This window comes from Phoxinus phoxinus (genome assembly GCF_949152265.1).
Source record: "Phoxinus phoxinus genome assembly, chromosome: 8".
Lineage (NCBI taxonomy): Eukaryota > Metazoa > Chordata > Actinopteri > Cypriniformes > Leuciscidae > Phoxinus > Phoxinus phoxinus.
Genome location: NC_136883.1, coordinates 5412761 through 5434784, shown reverse-complemented (window position 1 = coordinate 5434784; position 22024 = coordinate 5412761). Strand labels below are relative to the sequence as shown.

General features: G+C 38.1%; 1 protein-coding gene across 11 annotated transcripts in view; it reads left to right on the top strand.

Moving 5' to 3' along the window:
• large2 (LARGE xylosyl- and glucuronyltransferase 2) overlaps positions 1 to 22024 on the top strand; it is a 116652-nt gene that overhangs the window by 26675 nt on the left and 67953 nt on the right. For 3 of the 11 annotated variants that reach the window (XM_079621504.1, XM_079621508.1, XM_079621513.1), the window contains exon 1: positions 17034 to 17602. The exons of 5 other annotated variants lie outside the window; for them this stretch is intronic. The gene's annotated coding sequence lies outside the window, so the exon portion shown is untranslated. Of the gene's footprint in view, positions 1 to 17027; positions 17603 to 22024 lie in introns of those variants that run through there. 3 more of the 11 variants (XM_079621503.1, XM_079621511.1, XM_079621507.1) reach the window with 3 other exon arrangements.

Here is a 22024-nt window from a genome sequence, read left to right as displayed (position 1 = left end):
GGATAGTTACCCTTGTGGTGACAAGTGGTGCATGAGATTGATTTGAGAGCAAATGATACCTTTATATGTTTGCACTCATATAGCAATTGCTTCTGTATAACATACTATTGCTAATATGTTAGCAAATTAGTGTTAGCAGATTAGCTTGTTAAAGCTAACTAAGTTTATACTAATAAAAGTGTTCACATTGAGATTACATGAAAGTTTTAAGTTAATTGTATAAATTAGTGTACTCAAACATTTGAATTGTTCTTAACTTGAAATGTTTACAGTAAGTACAAAATAAAAATCTGCTAGTTCTGCTTACTTACACTTTGAATTTCATAACTTAAAAAATTTGAGGCAATTGATTGCCCTAAATGTTTTGAGTTCTGACAACTTATTCAGGTTTACAGTGCTTATTTGAGTTACTGTTGTCTTTCTATCAGCTTGAACCACCTCTGACCTCTGGCATCATAAAGGCATTTTCTTACTACTGCTCACGTCTTTTTCAGAGCATTCTCTGTAAACCCTAGAGATGGTTGTGTGTGAAAATCCCTGTATATCAGCAGTTAATAAAATACTCAGACCAACCCGTTTGGCACCAACAATCATGCCACGTTTAGAGTCACTTAAATCACCTTTCTTCCCCATTCTGATGCCGAGTCTGAACTTCAGCAGATCGTCTTGACCATGTCTATGACTTAATGCATTGAGTTGCGGCCATGTAATAAGACAATTAGATATTTGCATTAATGCACAGCTAAACTGGTGTACGCAAAGATGCCAGTGAGTGTATAATAGCCTATATAATTACCATCATATATACTTTAGTAGTTTTTAGTTAGTTTTACCTTTATTGTCATTGCATGAAATTTGACATCTCTCTATAGAAAACAAAATGTATTCATCCATGTTACTTTATCCATTTATCCATATTACATAGTACTTATTTGTGCATAGCAGGCAAAGTACTTTTGTAAAAGAAAGAAATGCTTCAGGGTAAATTAAATCTCGCTGAAGTACGTTACATCCATCTTGTTGTATGATGGCACTTGATCTGTTCTGTATAAAGTCATTCTCAAACAGAATATCTATTTTATTAAACCTCCAATAGGCCATCTGGATCAGATCAAAACATGCATTTAAAAGCAAAAGTATCTGAGGTGTTATTTGAAGCCTTGCTTGTCTGCTTTTGAGATCCTGACATGCAAAAGCTTCTCTTGCTTCAATCAAATCAGAGAGTAAGGAGTGCAAGAGTCTCAGTAAGACATAAAAGACATAGCTTTGAGGAAACATACCATAACAGAGAGGAGTCAAGATAAGGTTGGCTAATCAAATACTGTTATAGGCACAGATATTTTTTCGATCTGTTATATTTCTTTTGAAAAGTGTCTCCTCGCAAATATATTTTCAGCTTGTGGCTTCTTCTGCAGAGCGAGGATGATTATACAGACATAAATCCCTCTATTCAAAGAGAAGGTTCTCTTCAGCAATTTACACACTTGTTTTCCAAATTTGCAAGAATAATCCAAGTTCCGACTGTGGCATGTAGTTATTTGTGTCTAGCAATCTGACAAAAAAAGGTTTTTGATGTATTTCCAGGTTCACAATGTTAAAGACCCGAAATGGTTTGCGATTGCAGTTTTCTTTTTCCGTGGTAATATATACACTTGTGAAAAGAAGTACACTTTAGCATACCTTTTGAAAAGAGTATTATGTAAATAATATACTTTTAAAGAATACAGTTTGAACTGAATGTGATGTTTTTTTGACACATAATTGCATGTTATTTACAATACATGTAAATGTTTTATTCATTCTATATGAAATACACCAAATTAAAATACTTCTGTTGTCTATGAAATGTGCTGAATACTGACAAGTATTTATGGTAAACTAAAATGTTATTGTGTATATTTAATTTCTTTTAAAACGTGTTTGTCATATTTAAAAATATGTATGTAATTTAACATTTGTAATGATGAAGTTGCAATTTAGTAGATTTAAAATATATTAACTTTAGATGTAATTTCTAATAATTAACATTCATAATACTATATTATCTGAAAGTACAGTTTTTTAATAAAAAATTTACTTTTAAGATTTGAAACACACTACAAGTGCACATTCAAAACATATAAGCGCACTTCTTCTTTAAAAAAAGAAAGAAAAAAAGAAAGGATATCCTATTACAGTTGAGGGAATGCATATTGTTTTGGAGACCCAAGGAAGTCTGATTTTGCTGGGGGACTGGATCTTGTATGACACCAGAACTGAGTGCCTATAAAATAAAGGACATCTGGGTGTAATTTTCCAGCTCTAGAGCAAGAGTCACATGACATTTCCGGCTCAGTTGATTGGCGTAAAAACAAAGATAGCAGATTTCATGTAGGCCTATGTGCCAGCCGATCAACTTCCATTGAGATGATTTCTAATCGTTATCGATAGTTTGAGACCGGTATAATAACTTAGGGTGGATGTTCCAAAAGGGTTTTTGCCAATTAAGAACCATTTTTGGTTTCTTAAAAATCCTTTCAGGGAACAGTTCTTAAAAGAGCCACTGTTTGTCTTTGCGTGAAGAACTTTTCTCAAGAACCTTTTTTTCCTTTCACTATAAAGAACCTTGTGATGAACCTTGAATGGATGTCAAAGGTTTTGCATGGAAGATGGCAATAAAGATCCTTCATTTTTAAGAGTGTAGAGATCATTTTTCTGAACAAATGTTTGTAGATCATCAATATTTATAGTTCGTTCTGCTGCAAGAGATAGCCTTTAGATTACCTGTAGTGTTGTGACATGTTTATTTTGCATTGGTTAAGGAGTGGAATATAGATGATCTCAAAGTTAACACACACAGAATAAACGCTACAAAACTTCAATTCTTTCGGGGGTCTTTAAGCTGTGACATTTAACTGCAATGAAAAGCAAAATAAACATTTTTCATTAGCCGTACTTTATGATCGGCAGTGTTGCAGTGGAAATCTCCACTGAGTCACTTTGACAAATTGTGTAGTCGAAATTACAAACAATCACTTTGACGAAATTCAATCTCAGAGGAGAAAAAACTTTCAGCGATTGAAGTTTGAATGTAAAGGTGAGCTGGAGCTATTTTCCCGTGAGGAGCTTGTAGTGGATACGTGATCCGGTCAATGACCTTGCGCGGCTTTCTGCGATAGTTCCCGTGCCCAAGCGAGCGAACCCTCCGACCCAGGTTTCTGAAGTATAGTTCACTTTCATTCCTCTGATATTTACTTCTGAGCAGTCAGGCAGCAAGAAATCATTCCCTCTGAAATTGGCAAGCAAGTAGACCATTTAAAAATCACTCGCCGCATTATCAGTTAGCAAGACAGACAATTAAAAATCGTTATTCATTTGCCTGTGAGCGTCCCCAGTGGAGGATTCAGCCGTTTGGATGAAACCTGTCAAAGCGATACAGGAAGGTCTTCATCCCTTGGGTGAAGAACATAAATTGGCTTTAATACTAACAGTAGCTTGTAAAGCATCCAATCTTCTGGCAGATAAACACGGCTCTTCTGAGAAATGGTCAAATGTTGGCTGATATTCTCTGCTGTGGACTGGAGCTTTGTGAAAGACTGGGTCAAGTTCATGGCTTCCTAACAAAGGTGTTAATTAAGCAGGGTTAATTAATGTCATACTGAAGAGAGTCGGTTTGGGCTGATAAGATGCTTCCGAAGAGGATTTAGGAGTGGCTTGAATTGGAACAGGAGCAGAAGGAAGGACAGAGAGGACAAAGTGAGGGAGGTTGAGAGAGAGCGAGAATGCAGATGCCCTTTGGACTCCAGTGATAAGACTCATTCTGGATTTATTTTGTCCCATATTGTTCTCTTTTTTAAATCTTAAAAAAAATGTTTTCTTAATCTTAAACTTTTTGTGTACAATTTCAGTTGCACATGGCATAGAGGGAATCTTTCACCTTTAATACAAGGAATATTCTGTTGCAAAATTGTTTTGCAAAATAACATGAGGTTGAGTAAATGATGACACAAGTTACATTTTTCGTTGAACTGAATACAGAGATTGTCCTTTCAGATAATTTTTATTATTTTCTACAAATTCAAACCATAGCATTACAAAAAGCCTGCAGAAATATCAAACTTTCTCTGCAGTCATATATGCAGAATGGGACATCAAAGTTAAGGAGGATGTAGATTATTTTGCGAGTAAGAGGATTAAGGTAATTGAGTATTTGGGGGGCTGGAGACGTGGACGGATGGCACCGCATGTGCGTGAGCAGCTGATGGAGCGTTTGCTGGTATACGGCATGAAGCTGTTAAACAGAGACGTTACTGCACGAGAGAATGACCAGAGAGGCGAGGCCGAGGTTACATTAAAGCAAATAGCCTGAGCTATGACCATCTGTTGAACTGAAAATATCTTCTAAAGAATGACATTTATTGGATTTCTAGAGGATTGAACTGCTTGGTTTTTGCTATTCTGAAGCACCACTGTTGTGGATAAAAAATGACCACATTCTCTTTCCCATGGGAACAATTAAGCATCATTACATTGATCAGACACTAAGTCAAGTCAAGTCACCTTTATTTATATAGCGCTTTATACACAATACTGATTGTTTCAAATCAGCTTTACAGTGATAACACTAAAACGGTGCATTTCAGCTGTTGTTCAGCTGAAGTTAGTTCAGTGTTGATCCAGTTATGTTGTAATCACCAACTATTAAAATAGTTAATTTAATCTATAAAGCAGTTGAGCAAAAAATTATGTCGTCGTCCAGGGGTGCTTTCCCCTTACAATGACGTAACTCGCTGCTTCACCACCATAGTACGATGCATCGTTGAATAAATCAAGTAGTCACGACTGTTTCCCGAAACCGCATTGTCGCAAAAGGGTCGTTCAACCACGTTGGTTAATGATGTCACTCACGTGGTGGAGTAATAACTACTTTTAATTAATCTATTTGAGGTCAAATTAATGCTAGATGTTTTGCTATAAATTACGGACATGACATCTGAGGACTATTTCTGATTTTTCTCAGTTACATTTGCTTTTTTTTCTGATTCAATCATAGGCTCGTTCTTACTAGAGCACGTACGCACAAAAACGAGCGTTAGTTTAGACAGGTTTAGACATTCATTTATTTACGTAAAGTTCTTAAATTTAAGGTAAATACTTTTTAGAAAGGACTTTTTTTATTTATTATTGTGTGTACAGTATGTGTTGTCTTGTGTGACATGCTTGTATGCTGCAAACAAAATGCCTTTTGGAAATGCCTTCAGGAAACTCAGACTCATTGAATAACAGATAACGACAAAACTTGCGACCATAGTTGACTAAACGCTTTCTGGAAACGCAGCCCTGCTCAGTTCAGGTCCCATACAACACGATCAGTAGAGATCAGAAGAGTCAGATTAATAATATTGTTGAATATGAGGTGATTAAAGATTATGCTTTAAAATGTGTACTTGTGGAGAGTACTGAGTACTGTAGTACTGTAAAGGGGCACAAGTTAACCTGGCATAGATGGTTTTGCTTTGCTGGTTTTACCAAACAATCTTAAGCACAGATCTGTTGAGGTGTGAAATTGCTTGTGTATGTTTAATTGCATTGACAAACGTATCGATCAATCCCATGTCTATTTTCCCTCTGTTTTTCCACTATGGTCATTTGTGTAACAAGTCAATAACTCACCAATTAAAGTTATTATTCTATGGGGAATTTGAAAAGGCACTCTTTAACTTACAATTTTCTTTTGGGCAAAGATGGTTCCAGAATCATGTTGGGACCTGAAGGCAAAAAAAAAAAAAAAACATAAACTTGCATATTTATTCCTTGGACCCAGCACTCAAGTCCCGCAGCCAGTGAAACAGCTGAACGCAGGAGCAATCAGATGTTGAAAGCTCCCAGTGTGATTGCCATGCATGATTTTTTCATCAGCTTCATTATGAAACATGGTAATTATATAATTACATATCAGGCACCGTGTGGATTGGGCATCACTCCAGGAGGGAATCTGGTTCCACTATTTGCATTCTCATAGTGCTATTAACAGCATAAAAGGTTGATCAGATTGAACATGGCGTTGTGGTGCTTTTTGCCTCACTTGGCATTATACTAAGTGAGCCGCCTAGGTAGGGAGCCTTTTAAGCAGTTGTGGGAGTTGAAAGCTTTCCCAAAAGGAAGGAAAAGTAATTATGTTGCCTTCATAACATTAACATGCTGTACATATAAACTGTTGTTCATTGTTTATAATACATTAACTAGTGTTAATTTATAGAATTTATACACTTCTGAAAAAGGACACTTTAGCATACTTTTAAAAAGTACATATTACAGAAATAATATACTTTCAAATAATATATGTGTGAACTTAATGCAATGTTTTTGGACACTTAATGCATGTTATTAACAATTAAATGAAAAATGTATTATAGTTTCGACTTTAAATGTAATTCTATTTTTTTTTTAAATAGGCAGACCTACAAGCATTCATGGATGTTCACTAGGTTTGGAACAAAACCATAGAGTTCAGATAGATTGACGTGGCATGCTGGAATATATCTGCAACAACGGTATTTGACTGAAAACGAGGTGCTTGCAAAAAAAAATAACCCATCAAAACATTTAAAGCCTATGAAAAAGTCAATATAAATAAACTCTTGTTTAATGGCGGAGGTAGACAATAAAAGAGCAATAGTGCTTTTGTTGTATTCTAAGAAATCACAGTCTCTAACGCTATCAATACCGTTTCACTTCACTTAGGTATCGACAGCTCCCCTCCAGCTCATGCTAATTGCTAATCAGGAATCTCATGAAGCCGGTGATTGATTTAGTTAAGGGGGAGAGAAACGGCGGCGCGGTGTGTTCTGTGAAGCTCTGATTGTTTGTTTGCGTTTCCTTAAAGCTGTAATTGGCTTCTTGATCAGAGGAAGAAAACACAAAGGAAAGCGGCAGATTAGCGCACGCTTTGTCAAGCACACACACTGTGCTTTAAGAGTGGAAAGGTTTTGATTAACTGGGCTCATAATCCCTCTTGAGTTTCAGGAAAGGACTCAGCCTTTGGTCCGGAGTCAGCGGTGCTGTTCCGGTTCTGGAGGAACTACGCAGGAACAAGAAAGCCATTAGAGAGAGACAAATGGAGAGAGCAGAGGCAGCTATTAAAGCAGGAAGAAAGATAAACAGGAACCGATAGGAAAGGAAAGATGGAAAGGAAAACAAGAGTGAGAGGCATTTTAAATTACACGGGAATGAGACAGATAATGCAGAGTTGCAAACAGGAACTAACGGCGAACACAAACATTAATCTCTGACTTTACCTGCGAAATTCCCAGTAGACGTGCAGTTCTATTTTTAACCCTTCGGCAATATGCTTTATGAGGCAATGTTTGAAAATTAATTTTTTTCTCCAATCTTATAGCTTCATTTGAAGAGAAGATTATAATTGAGCCATTAGTAGGTTGATTTCTCGGAATTTTTTTATTAATTATATGTATTAAATTTTACTATATTTAAAACAAATTCATGATAGTTGATGCTGATTGGCTGCAGCAGCTTAAGTCCATTATTATCACAGGGTAATAATACATCACATTTTTTTGTGATAAATGTAAAGTATGCCGTTTGATGGTCTGACGCAGAGACATTTGTGCATATGTTGTGTGACATTATTTGCATATGTTGATGCTTTTATTCATTATTATAAACAAAAGTTTCAATTATTTATATAATATAAATTTGTATTTTATGTCTATTTTTATTATACAAGTTTAATGTGCTTTCTGCAGTGCAGGCTAATGAATTGGCATGGAAAGAAATTTTTTGAAAAAAGCATCTTCTTATAAGCAAAGTTTATGTAGCTTTGTGTCATTACAATGGGATAAATGTAGTTTTGTTGCTTTGTGCTCATGCTGGAATCAGATGGTCTGTTTTGCAGTGTAGACAGTTTTATTCATTATAACGAGAACCTGCTGATTTGTAGCGTCATTTACTTGCAGCACAGACACAAAAGTACTGAATTTTTTTGCTCCAAAAAATGAAAAAGGCCAGATTGTGTGGGTAGGCCACTGAAACCTCACGGTGGGCAGAATTTCCCTTGAGAAAAAAAAGTAGCGTATACTTTATCATATACTTTTAAACAGAGGTGCCCTTTGCAATTTGGTTTCAAAGAATCAGTCTTAGGACCCCCAATGAGAAAAAAAGACAGACAAAACATTGTATGCAATGGGACTGCAATTACTTTATTATCTCTGCTATAGTTAACAATGTTATCTCATATTTCATTTTTATAGTCTTGTAAACGCATTCTATCTCTTGAACCGGGGCAATTGTTACAATCACGACTGAAAAAAAAAAAAAACAGCATTCAGATTTCTTCACTCTCTCAGCCCCTCAGCTAAAATTAAATTATACTAAAACCACCAGAAGGTGGCAGAAAATCATTGTTTTATCTAGTGAGTCGTTAAATCATTCAGTCAAACGATTTGTTCAAAATGGCTGATTCATTAAAGCTGCATTCCGTAACGTTTTTGAGTTAAAAATGATCCAAAATAAATTTGAGCAAGTACATATCCAGCCGTGTTCAAAACTATCTGCTTACCTTAGCTCGATTCAAAACGGTAAGCTTGTAATAATGTTTTTAAATCCAGTGGTACTGGTTGATTTCTGCAGGAAATTCAAACATGTCTTTGCATCATTACGTCACATCTGTACACATAAAGAAGAGTCTCGGCTAGCCACATCTGTACACATAAAGAAGAGTCTCGGCTAGTCACATCTGTACACATAAAGAAGAGTCTCGGCTAGTCACATCTGTACACATAAAGAAGAGTCTCGGCTAGTCACATGTACACATGAAGAAGAGTCTCGGCTAGTCACATCTGTACACATAAAGAAGAGTCTCGGCTAGTCACATCTGTACACATAAAGAAGAGTCTCGGCTAGTCACATGTACACATGAAGAAGAGTCTCGGCTAGTCACATCTGTACACATAAAGAAGAGTCTCGGCTTCACATTTTCCCGTGAAAATTCTTATGTTGGTCATACTTCCAAAAAGTATAATTTGTGATTCTGAATGCCAGTCTCCACACCGGCGCGGTGACTGACAGCCACACACTCTCTTCAAAACATTGGATTCATCCGCGCTGCGCCGTGTCGAGGCTCAACTCACGTAAAGTTGATAATTCCGCGAATAACTGCAATTGCAGATTCCGAACAGAGATGGCGGCAAAGAGGGAAAAATACAAACTGCAGCTTTAGGGGAAAAAGCAAGTGAGAGTGAGTCGTCCAGTCATTCTAGACCGACTCATTCAAAAACACAGTTGGGGCCCTATCTTGCACCCAGCGCAATTGACTTTGAACACCGACGCATGTATCATTCCTATTTTGCACCCGCGCACAGCGGACTTTTCCCTCCACAGACGCACGTCGGTAAATTAGGAAATGAACTTGCGCTAGCGGGGGCGGTTCAGCGCAAAGAGAAGGCGTGTTCCGGCGCAAAACTTCAATGGTGCTATTTTCCAGTTTTAGAAAGCAATTGCGCCACTGACCAAGAAAAAAACAGTCTAAAGACAGTGGCGCGTTGCGCGTTAGTGATGTGGTATTTTAAGGGCGCGTGCTTGGCCATAATGTTAACCCGCATCCACTTTGATTCTCTAATATAAACAGATGCAGCAGTTTTCATTTTTGCAAATCATACATTATTACAAGGAAAAATATTAACACACGAGGGAAATCATTGGTATGTCCGTGAAGATGTGAAAAAGATCTATCTAGATAAAAAAAAATAAAAAAATCTAGATTAGGCTACACATTTACCCAAATTATACGCCTGTTTAACCTAATTTGGGTGGGTTTCTCCCATCATCCCCAATGTCACTTCTCTGTGTTTTACGGCCCTGACGAGAACGTCGGTTTCCTCAGCTGTGAACCGCTCCTGCGTGCGCAGGCAAATCCGCCGTTATAATAGCAATCCGCCATGGAACAAGCGCGCCGGCTCTTAAAGGGAATGTGAGAGGATGCTCTGATTGGTTTATTTCACGTTACGCCCAAACCACACATATGAATAATGAAGCTACTTCAGACCAACCCCTTTTAGATTTGCGTCGGGCGCAAGAGTCATTTATCCGCCGGGAAAATAGCAACAGCGCCGGGATCCGCCCACAAAGTTACTTGCGCTTTGCACTTTGACACTTGCGTTTCAGATCGTTAAAATAGGGCCCATAGACTCATTCAGTTACAAAATGTGCTTTATGTTTGTCAACACATCAAAATAAGTGCACTTATTTACAACACGACCAAAGATCATTACAACATAATCATTTCAAATGTACGTTAACTTTTGGCATTATTACAAAGTGCACTTTTAAAGGGTTTAGAAACATAGTCATGAAAGCCTACTCTCTTTAAATACACTTTAGTGGCCTTTTATTTCATTAATATTATATTATCTGCAAGTTCACCACACGTGCACTGTGCACATTCAATATAATTACTGTAAGTGGACTTCTTTTTCACAAGGGTTGGGAGGCCAGAAATTAAGTGCGCTAATAATATAAGGTAGGGATAATAAAGGGATCATAATGTAACCCTGGTGAACTTCCCTTCTTAAAGATCTGCCATCTTTCCTGCTTAATCTCCCGAAATACTGTATCTCAGCATCAGATTAACCTACAACAAGGGTCATGTCAGGTGGTGCACAAAGCACTTGAACTGATTTTGTAGACTATAAACAGAGCTTCATTCACCGTATCTCATTGTCTTTGTAGCCCTGAATGTGCATGTGTGAAAAATGTGTGCGTTTTTGTCAATCTGCACAGCAGGACTCGCTTTCAATCTTCTGCTTTAAGTCTGTAAACAGCTCTCTACCGTGTAAAACAGACAAACACCACCTGCTGCGCTTTTCCAGAATCCTTTTGTGTGTGTATCATAGATTCCTTTAAGTGTGTGTGAACGGAAGATAGCTGAATTCTGGGCTTAAAATTGGCCATAAAGGCTTGATTTATTTGAGAGGCCAGCTTAGAGTCCAATTACATTCTGCCTCCAACAACAGAGTTTAGAAGCAGACCATTGCCAAGTTCACTCTAAGTATTAGTGAGACACCTCACTGTTACAGCCATTGCTGATTAGCTTTAGTAGGGAAAAAAAATCCTCATTACCCTTATACAAAAAGCTTAAACTAGCCAAAACAAATCTAAACTGGTCTTAGATGGTTTCCTTTTTGTCTAGTTTGCTGACTTTTTTGGGCACTGGTCGGCCTAGGAGATCAGCTTTCCAATAGCAAAACCAGCTGAATACCAGCTTGGCTAGGCTGAGAGAAACCATCTTTAACCAATCTAAGCTGGTTTTAGAGGGGTTTAGGCACTTTTTAGCTGGAGTTCAGCTGGCCACCCCAGGAAACCAGCTAAACACCAGCTTAGCAAGGCTGGGAGACTGTAAGACCAGCTTAAACTAGCTAAGACCAGGCAGCTAGGAAGGTTTAAACAAGTTCAGCTGGGAATTATTCACTATACATCCACTAACAGTTACCATCTACAATGCACATCAACTCTCTGATTTTCTAACTACAGTTCTCATAAAACATCAAAGCTATTGCCTTCTTTTTTTCTCAATATTTTTTCCTGCAGGTTTCTGTAACCCTCTATTTGTCAAAGATGCCAGGACAACAGATTGTTTTGCGCATAGCACTGGACAAAAGGCTTTATTGTGAGAGTTCGGCATGATGGAGTGGAAGGGTTGTGACAAGCCAAAAAATGACTTTTTCTTGGGAACGTCTTTCATGTTGGGATGACAGTTCGCCAATATAAACTCTTATTCTATTTGCTAAAGCATTTTTTTTGCGAGCGTAAATATCGGCTAAACGTCTGCGGCCAGTGTGGATGTGTCATCCATTCATGGTAACTCTCATTTTGTTGAAAGTAAAGTTAGTGTGTAGTTTTATTGTGGTATTTGCAGTAATGACAGAGGAGATGACCTTTCAGCTGGAAAGGTGATTCCAAGTATTTTATGGTCATAACCACAACCGGACTCTGAAAATATGGTACATGTTCATTATGACTGTCTGATTTCATCAAATTGCATCTAAACGTCTGTTTGCGCTGCTGAAATCAATCCATCCATTACCTACATTTTCGGATGACAGATCAATTTCCATGACCATTTGCTCACAAATTGTACATCAACATGCCTTGCAAACATGTTTTAATGAATTATTTTACCATACAAAATAACTGACTTTTACGATTTTATTTGTTTCCATGACTTTGAAATCCATTCATAAAAAAAGAAAAATCCAAATCAGTTTGACCTTTTCATTGAAAAAGAGCCATTCTGAGAATGATTTGCTCACAATTCAGACATTGCAATTGCTTGCACTACAAAAAAGCAAAATCTAGCTGATTACATATTTTTAAACAAAAATGAAAGTATGTAAAAACCCACATTTACAATTCTCAGTTATCTTCTTGGTTTTCCATGACCTCGGGAACCCTGAGCTCTGCATTTTAGTCAGAAGCAAAGACATATTAGCAGTCAAATTTGTGCCACCCTGCAGTTTACCGTCTCAAATTTGCAAGGCAGATACATCTATTACATCCGAGTGTGTGTAAAGTGACCCTCTTGCCCAGTAAAAGCTGTCCCCCGACTGAACGGGCCACGCACTGAAGGTCTAATGCATCTGTTCGGGAGTTTTTTACTGATCATATGAAACTCAGAGAAGCTGTAATGAGATACAGGAATATGAATGGCCATCTGCCTCCATCTGCCATGACATTCCACAACTCAGATACTCCTCTCCCCGTCTGCCTACGCCGAGAAAACTGCACGAACTTCTCTCCATCTACACGTGCCAGGAAGCTTCCCCAACGTCTCCAACTCACTTCACCAATCTTCTATTCCTCTGCCAAATCCTTGTGACTGTCAGTGTTATAACTACTGAGATGGCATTATGCTGAAAGGAAATGCTTAATTAAAGCGGCAGACGGACCTGTGCCAATGTTCCAGAGGACAGTAGACGCTGGGTGATGCATTGAGACTTAAAATTTTTATCACTTAAATGATGTCAAAATTGTCACAATTAAAAAAAGTGCATCAAGATGGCAGCTCAGAGCAGCACACGCTCCCTTGACGGTGTCGCAACGGGCTAGCAAACTTCAGAGCTGTTTGCAAAGTAAGTTGTACACTTAAAGTGTCCTTGTTGGACCCCACACTGTGCTTTAGGTGTGGACCGCTTACACTATGCTAATTGAACACTTGGGTAGTGAGATGTCCTTGTGTATCCAGTTTTTCCTCCACTGCATTGCAGGCCTTTTTAAGACCCCTCCTGGCCCGGCTCATGCCCCAGTCCTGCTGGCCTCATTAAACAGAGTTTGACGGAGTTCAGGGTTAGACAACCATGTCATGCGGCTGAATCCCGCTGAGCTGGCAGTGTGATGTACCATTCGATGTTTCCCATATTTTGACTCTTATGAAAAGTATTTGCGGGTCTGTGAAAATAAAACACAGTTGGTGGTAATGGGAGCATGAATAAACTGCAAACACACACATACATGGACTTGCTGGAGAGAGAAACGGAGATGGAAAGTTTCGCCTGAAATCAGACATGCGGGAATGAGTCATTGCTGTTTTCTGAGGTCTGCTGGCTGCTCATGTGTTTAGATAGTTCAAGACGCATTTATGTCAAAGTGTAGCCATGCGACATGCTACTGCGTGTGTCTTGTGTGCTTTAGATTCCCCGCTCTCTCTCTCTCTCTGTGTGTGAAACTTCTCCCGCTCTACATCATGGGATCCACTCGAGGTAAGCAGCATTAGCGCATCTTCTACTTCAGTTGTTCAAACTTTCATTCCTGTTTGTGCTTTGAGCATGTCTGAGTTGAGTTGAACTGGGCCGCCATCCAGTCCCTGTTTACACACAGGTCATTTATCTGACAGAATGCACCTATAAAAAAAGGAATGAACAACCCTTTATGGCATATTCAAATCCCGGCAGAGGCAGGATCCTGTGTTGGTGTTGGGATTCCTCCGGGTGCTCCAGTTTCCCCTACAATCCAAAGATATGCAGCAATGAGAGACACTAAATTGCCTGAAGGTGTGAGTGACTGATGTTGGGATGGCTTCAGCATCCCCGTGACCCTACATAGGACAAGCAGTTTGGAAAATATATGTATGGATGGACATGAAATATTGATATTTGGTAGGATAAGCTGCAAAATGAACAAGACTTTTTGCAAAAAGCTGACAACACTGAATATCTAACCACAAAGATCTAGTCTGTCATTCCATTTTCAATTCTAATTTGTGTCTTTGTGTGTTAATTTTGGTCTGCTGTGCTACATTATTGATAGAGTATGTTCACAGTGAGTGTCAAGCCTTTGATTTAGGGGGTCGTATGTTAAAGATAGCCATTAACAGACTCCCGATGCCACTGGGGACGCATCAAATATTCAGCACTTGTCTGGACATTGGCAAGCATCCTCCCCAGAGGCGTTCGCTTTGTCCAGTAAGGCACAAAGAGAGAGAGAGATGGAATAAAGAAGGATGGAGGTGGATAGTCCTGAGAGAGACGGAGACAACCTCACACCACCCCCAAGATACAATCAATACCTCCCATCTCAACAAACAGCTGTCAACAAACTGACCACTTTCACAGCTCCGCCAGAGCTCCCCGTATGTGTGAAGCAGGTGCTTCATGGGGGGGTTGTGCTGTCTGCATTTGGCCGGAGCTCCTGGTTCTCTTGTGCAACTCTGCGATTTCTGGAGCATGAAGTGCTTTGGTGTGATGGTGCACGTCTGTGGCCGCCCGGCTGAAAATAATGCCTTCTGTCTGCTGGGTGAAAAAGAGCACGGAAAACTGCAAAGAGGACTCGGGCAACAGACTGGAGAGAGGGGATGACCTCTGACCATCAACTGGACTCGTTGAGGAACTCTTAATTTCCTGAAGCTCTGAGCATGCGTGCAAACACACTCACGCTCAAAAGCACTGCCAAGCTCCTTATCCTCCAGATGCAGTCCTGACAGGCCCATATGGGCAAGACATCACCGTCACCCTCCCATGTCTACAGCTCACCTTGGATTAGCGCTGCGGATAAGGAAACTTCCAAACTGTACTGAGACATATGCTACTAAAAGTGTGACCATACGTTCATAATGACAGCGACTGAATCGCTGGAGGTCGCCGACTGTTGGTCACTAGTAGAAGCATTCTTGCTCGACTGTATCCATTTGTATCATGAGGCGCTTGTTCTGCTCGACTTTCTGCATTGGTAGTCATCGCATCACACTGCTATGCATTTACATAAAGTTGAACTTTGTTCAAATTTGTTGCACCGCCAACTGTTGCCGTCAGTCGTGTCATCTTAAATTGCCAACTCTCGTTGAACTTCAATAACTTTTGGTTGCTTTGTCATGCAAATCACTGTCAGTATGAACGCCCACTGTGAAACAATTTGTGTCACCCATATACATCACTGTCACACTTCCATGTTTACCGCTCACCTTAGATTAGTGCTGCGGATAAGGAAACTTCATAACTGTAATGAGATATATGCAACTAAAATTGTGTTGTGTGACCATATGTTCAAAATGACAGCGACTGGATCGCTGGAGGCCGCCCACTGTTGGTCACTAGTATAGGCATTCTTGCTCGACTGATGTATCCGTTTGTATTATGAGTTGCTAGTTTTGCTCCACTTTCTGCATTGGTAGTCATCGCAACACGTTGCTGAGCATTTACACACAGTTGAACTTCGTTCAACTTTGTTAAATCGCCAACTGTTGCTGTAAATCATGTCATCTTAAATTCCAAACTCTCGTTGAACTTGACTTACTTTTGGTTTCTTTGTCTCGGCAAATCGTTGTCAGTGTGAATGCCCACTGTGAAAACAATTTGTATGCCTACTAACACCTGTACTAAGTGAGATGCATCTAAAAAGTGTGAACTTGCATGCAGTCACACTGACAGCTGGAGGTCGCCAAGTAGCTTACTGTTAAACAGTAGGAGTTCTTCCTTGAGTTCAGCTTCCATGAGGTCAATACAGCTGTTACTCTGTCTGCATTCCCGTTTGTATATGCCGTATTGTGTCACTGTATTTACATAAAACTGAACTTTGCTCAACTTTTAGTTGCATCGCCAACTGGCATCTCAGATTCTCACTGAAACTGAATGAGTTTTGGTTGCTTTGCCTGCATGTCAGTGTAATTACCATTTAAGAAAACAATGTGTAATTTATTTAAGGAGTTTTTTTTTTTCAACTACGGGCATTGTGAAACTCTCTTTAAACACACTTTTCACACTATCACTATATAATTTGCTAACAATGTTCAGCAGTTTTTTTTCTGAAGGTGTCTTTTCCAACACATCTCAAATGATATACTCTGTTTTACAGCATTCTTTGGTTTAAAATTACATTGTGCAAATTCTTTTTTATTTCTTTTTTGTAATAAAAGGACAAAATAATTTGCATTTTATGCATTCTAAATACACACAATTAAATAATATTTTCACGCTTTTTTGCAGATTTTTTGAAAACAGCTGAATTGGAAATGACAATAAAACAACTGTACTGTATCAAGCGATTAATTTCTCTACACAAATAACCACAATAATAAACACAAAAAATTTGAGTAGCAAAACAAATATCTACAACCTAATTGCTGTCTTAGAGAATCTATCGAGAAATCATTTGTATTTTTTTCACACCAATTTTGTTGCATTTTGTTGCATATAGCCAACAGTCAGTGTCCCTCATGTCGACTCAAATAAACTCTTATTGAAAACAAATGACTCGCATCAACACAAATTATAATTGAACATTTAGTGGAGTATTTGCAGATCCCCCATCTGTACATTTTCAGATCCAGACTTTGGAGTTTTATTGCATCAGTCTGTCCAGAGTAATAGAGTATCCTGTGTATAATGTGTCAGTGTTAGTGCATGAGAGAGGGGGGAGAGAATGGAGGCAGACCTGGAGGCGGAGCCTTCGCTCTGATTGGTTGCAGCAAAAAGGGGCTGTCACAGAGTGGGCCGGATTAGCAGAGGTGGGGGAGGTGCCTCGCTTATTCTGTACCTTTCAGCTGCAGATCCGAGCACAACGGCGAGAGATTAACACTGTTCACAAGCCCCGAGACGTGAGGAAGATGGAAGAGGACCATGAATGCGTTCGTGCAAGGGACAGAAAGCTGATTTAGGGATGCTCAGCACCGGTTTCTTCTTCTAGGGGTGCCTCAGGGTAAGGACTCACTGTCCCTTGTCTGTCTCTTTTAGGAGTCTCTCTTATCCTTTGAGGCATGGACTACATATTATTTCAACCTTCCTGGGACTCTTCCTCTAAAATTTCGGAGTGTCTTTTTTCACCCTGTTTCTAAAAGAGTGAGGGATATTTGTGTCACGCACTGATTCTATCAGACTTGTGAGGCTTCATTCGAGAGGTCCTTCTCTTCCTTTCTCTCTTTCTCTCTGTCTTTGAGATCATGCACTGAAATCATCAGTTCGTACACTGAGGGCACACCTGTCTCTCAAATTCACTCACTTGTGTGGATCTATCCAGAACTCTGCAGCTGGAATTTTGGGATGGATATTAGGATGGATATTGGGATTGCTGTATACTTCATTTCACGCTGAAGCTGTCGCACAAGACAAGGTGAAAAAGGGTGAGAACTTTTTTTTCATCTGTTTTACTTTTGTGTATGATGTTTTGTTTATAGTAAATATATTATAATATACTGAAAAAACAAAAAAAAACATTTAACCCTCAACTGTTAAGAAAAAAGATTATATATATATATATATATGAAGGTTATATAAAATGATATATTTATGTATATAGTCTGTATATAAATGTGAACTCATTTGTACAGGCAGTCAGATGTTCTTGGTTTCAGTGAAGCTCAAGATGCTCTTTAGATAATCTCAAATTATTCCCGAGAACATGATCCTTTACATAAACCTGTGTGCCATTAACGTAAAAAGAGACACACCAAGTATTAAAACATTCTTAACATTTCCATTTAAACCACTCATTCAAATTATTTAGATAATATAATTTGCAATAAAAAAAACCTAATATTTATTACAGATGATTATTTCTCACAGATTAGGCACTGATTTTTTTGACCCCTAACATGTGAATCCCTTCAGTAGTGAACACACTGTTACAGATTTATAAAAATGACATGCTTTATTTGCACATAAACATTGACTCACCTTGACGCCAGTAGCCGCTGGTTGTCATATTAAAACTTTCTGCCCTTGTGGCCGAGGATGGCCGCTTTTTAACTACTGGCTGTGTGTGTGTGTGTGTGTGTGTGTGTGTGTGTGTGTACACTGTAAAAAAATATTTTCATGATTTATCACCACAACTTTTTATCTTTTGTCAAATCAACTTCGATAACTAATTAGGATAACATACTATTTAGAGTTTCGGTTTATTAAACCATTCTTTTCATTGTATTAACTCAAATTTTTTATTACAACGAACTCAAAATTGTCAACAAGGTAACTTGCTTTTTTAAAGTTAAACCAACATTTTTTTTACAGTGTACGGTAAACGTGATTTCACTAATTACCACATGTTCCTGGATCAAAATTTTTTTTAATCAACCAATCAGATTTGAGGGACAAGTTTACAGTTTATATCAAGTTTAGGCTTAGAACCAGGGTGAGATGCTTCAACATCAGTGTTATTCACCTCTCATTTCTCTCTGATTTTAGGGAAAAGTTATGGGTAGGGACAGGGTAAGGACTAAATGTTGGGACAGGAATGTTATTCCAGGATCAACTAAATATGTTGATCCAGGAACATGTCTTACTTGGCAAAATCACGGTGACCGTGTGTATAATGCCATGTGATGGCCTAGTCTCTTGATACCGAAAAGGTTACTGCTAATTAAACCACATTTCTCTCCACTGAAGCACAAAATGTAGGACTCCCTGTGATCTACCCAAGCAGCTGTTATTCTCTAAACACACTCCAGTATCTCTCTCTCTCCACTCACACATCTGTATATCAGCGTTTAGCAATCTCACACTCTCAGCTCTCCACAGAGCGCTGTCCCTGTTTCACTTCACACAAGCTGAGCGATCTTCAATCAGTGTGTGTGAGTGTTTATACACTCAGGGAGGGGTTCATGTGTGTGTGCATGCACTCAAGGGAGAGGTTGTGAGAAATTGCGTGTGTGAAACAGGTGTGTATCTCTTCGTTTGGTTAGTGACAATAAGCTCGCGGGACATAAAGTCAATCAGTTCAACCTTTCCCAGCTTATGCACATCTTTATTTTTCATCTTCAAGCTCCATCATGATTATGAAGGTACAATGAGATTTTTATTTTTGGTGCTCCATAAAATTGCTGCAATTACAGTGAATGTAAACATCAAAATAGTCCCCATTTACTTTCTTAATACAAATAAACCAGTCTTATTGTGAACGTTTCATCTGCGCACATTATTCCAAAGAAAACATGGTTTGTCTTTGTAATTTTTCATCAAAAATAAAAGATTTAGCTTTTCTGATGAAATCATTTGGGCCATGTGATTTGGATAATGTTGACCAATAGCCAAACATATTTATTCATAGTTTTTAGCAAATTCAAATTTGGTCTAGCTCCATTTGTCTTTCAGGAAAAGCAATCCATGTTGACTAAAAATAGTAGTAAATAGTCAAATGTAAATAATAAACAAACAAAAGAGGAAAATACATGTAAAACAAATTTTTTAAATATCATGAGGAGCAAATGGCATTCATTTTGGGCATTCAAATGTAACTTATTCACATATTTAATAATGTGTAGAAGAGTCAAGGTAAACTCAATATTTTACAGATGATTGGCTTTGGCCTTATGCCAGTGACAAGATTTGAAGTTATAAACTAAATTTATAATATCATAAATGGGTCTTTACGGGCTACGTGAAAATATACAGCTACCATCATATTTTAGTAAGGGTGTCCTTTGCAAAGAGATCCTCATATTTAGGGGTCCTTGGCATTACAAGTCCAGTATACTAAGACAAATGTCACAGCAATGGCAAATATTAATCTTGTTATATCATAATTAAATCCTAATATCGCATCGCCTTGTCCTCGTTTCACATCTCATAAAGTTAATGCTTCGTGTGCGAGCCTGGCTTTCTCGTCGTCACTGTTCGTATCCATGTCTTAAGTGCCATTCCTGCTTAACTCATTTTCTGATGTAACTTCTGAGCGGCGCTTCGTGATATACGAGCGGGAGAATGTAAAGCAGTTTTAAAGGCTTCCTCTGAGCCGAGCCAAAGCTTTACTCTTCCTGTAATAGTGCTGACACATTTCGGTTGGTTTTGCAGGACATTTACACTCATTTTATAGCCTGCTGGAACGACGGCAAGCGGTTTACTGACAGTACAGAGCTCAGTCTCGTCACTCGTTGTTGTGAACAGGCCCTGTTTGTGATTGTGATTGTGATGGTGGTCACCAACTGTGTACACACACATGGCTAAAGCTTGGCTTAGGATGATTAGATGCCCACTCTATCCTTCTGAACCACACACACACACACACACAAGCACGCACAAGGTCTGACAGATGGCCTTCCTTGAGAGAAAGACAGTGATCCTTTATCACCTTGTCCTGTGTACTATAAACAGCGTCGTTTGAAGAAATGAAACGGGCTCCATGATTGCACCAAAAGGGCAGTTTGCTGACAGAATTGCAAGGATAGTGACCCCCAGAGTGACGCCGAAACAGCTTGTTTCTGATTCAAATCACATTTTAGCATTCAAACAGCTCCTTTTCATCCTTCTCTGGTTACTCATCTGTTATTCCTTCATCTTTCGCTCTGTGTCACTCTCAGTAAATGTCATAAATTCAGCGTGCTTCACATTAATGTGGGCAAACTGATTGGTAGATGTAACCAAAAATGCAAGATTAATGGGTAGGAGTGACCCGAGAGGGAGAAAAGTACGTTTTATCACAAAATGAAAAGGGAAAATATAAGAAATTGTATTTTGTATATTTTATGGAAGCAGCAATATATATATATATATATATATATATATATATATATATATATATATATATATATATATATATATATATATACATATACATATACATATATATATATATATATATATATATATATATATATTATTTTTTTATTTTTTTGTCTCGTTTTTCTCATGATCACTAGAGAGATAAAAAATATAAATCAAGATTTATTTATTATAATCAAATTTTGAAGTAGCAACAATTTAGGGTGTCAAGAAAAAAAATATTTGTCAAGATATCTATAATATTCTTCATCATCTTGACAAATAGTTTTTTTCTTGACACCCTGAATTGTTGCTAGGCTACTTCAAAATCAAAATTTGATTTTAATAATAAATTGATATAATTGATATAATAAATAAATCTTGATTTATATTTTTTATCTCTCTAGTGATCATGAGAAAAACGAGACAAAAAAAATAAAATCAATTGATTTATCTTTTTTATCTTGACTTTATCCAGTTTTTTCCTGGTCTGGAGGAAACCATTTTTAAAATTAAGTAACATATATTTATATAAAATTTTCTCATCATGGATTGATGAGAAAATTAGTTTTTCTTTTGATCATGAGCTCAAGCTGAAATCAATCAATCTATCTATCTATCTATCTATCTATCTATCTATCTATCTATCTATCTATCTATCTATCTATCTATCTATCTATCTATCTATCTATCTATCTATCTATCTATCTATCTATCTATCTATCTATCTATCTATCTATCTATCTATCTATCTATCATGAATGAAACATATCTCTGTGACCATACACCCCACATCTTGTATGCTCTGAAGTGACTCATGACTCATGTAAAGTTCGTTTGACAGAACTGGGGTTGTTTGCATGCTGATGTTACAGCCTATGGTCACACACACAGTGATTAGTACATCATAAGCTCAGTCTCACAGGTGCACGCAGATATCGGTGACCTCTCAGTCTTAATGGAAAACCTTGCCACAGGTCTCATCGCTAACACTAGAGGCCTCTCTTTGTTGTGAGATGAGTTATGCAACGCAAGACTCCACAATGCTGTTTTTAGCATCGAGGTCAGTT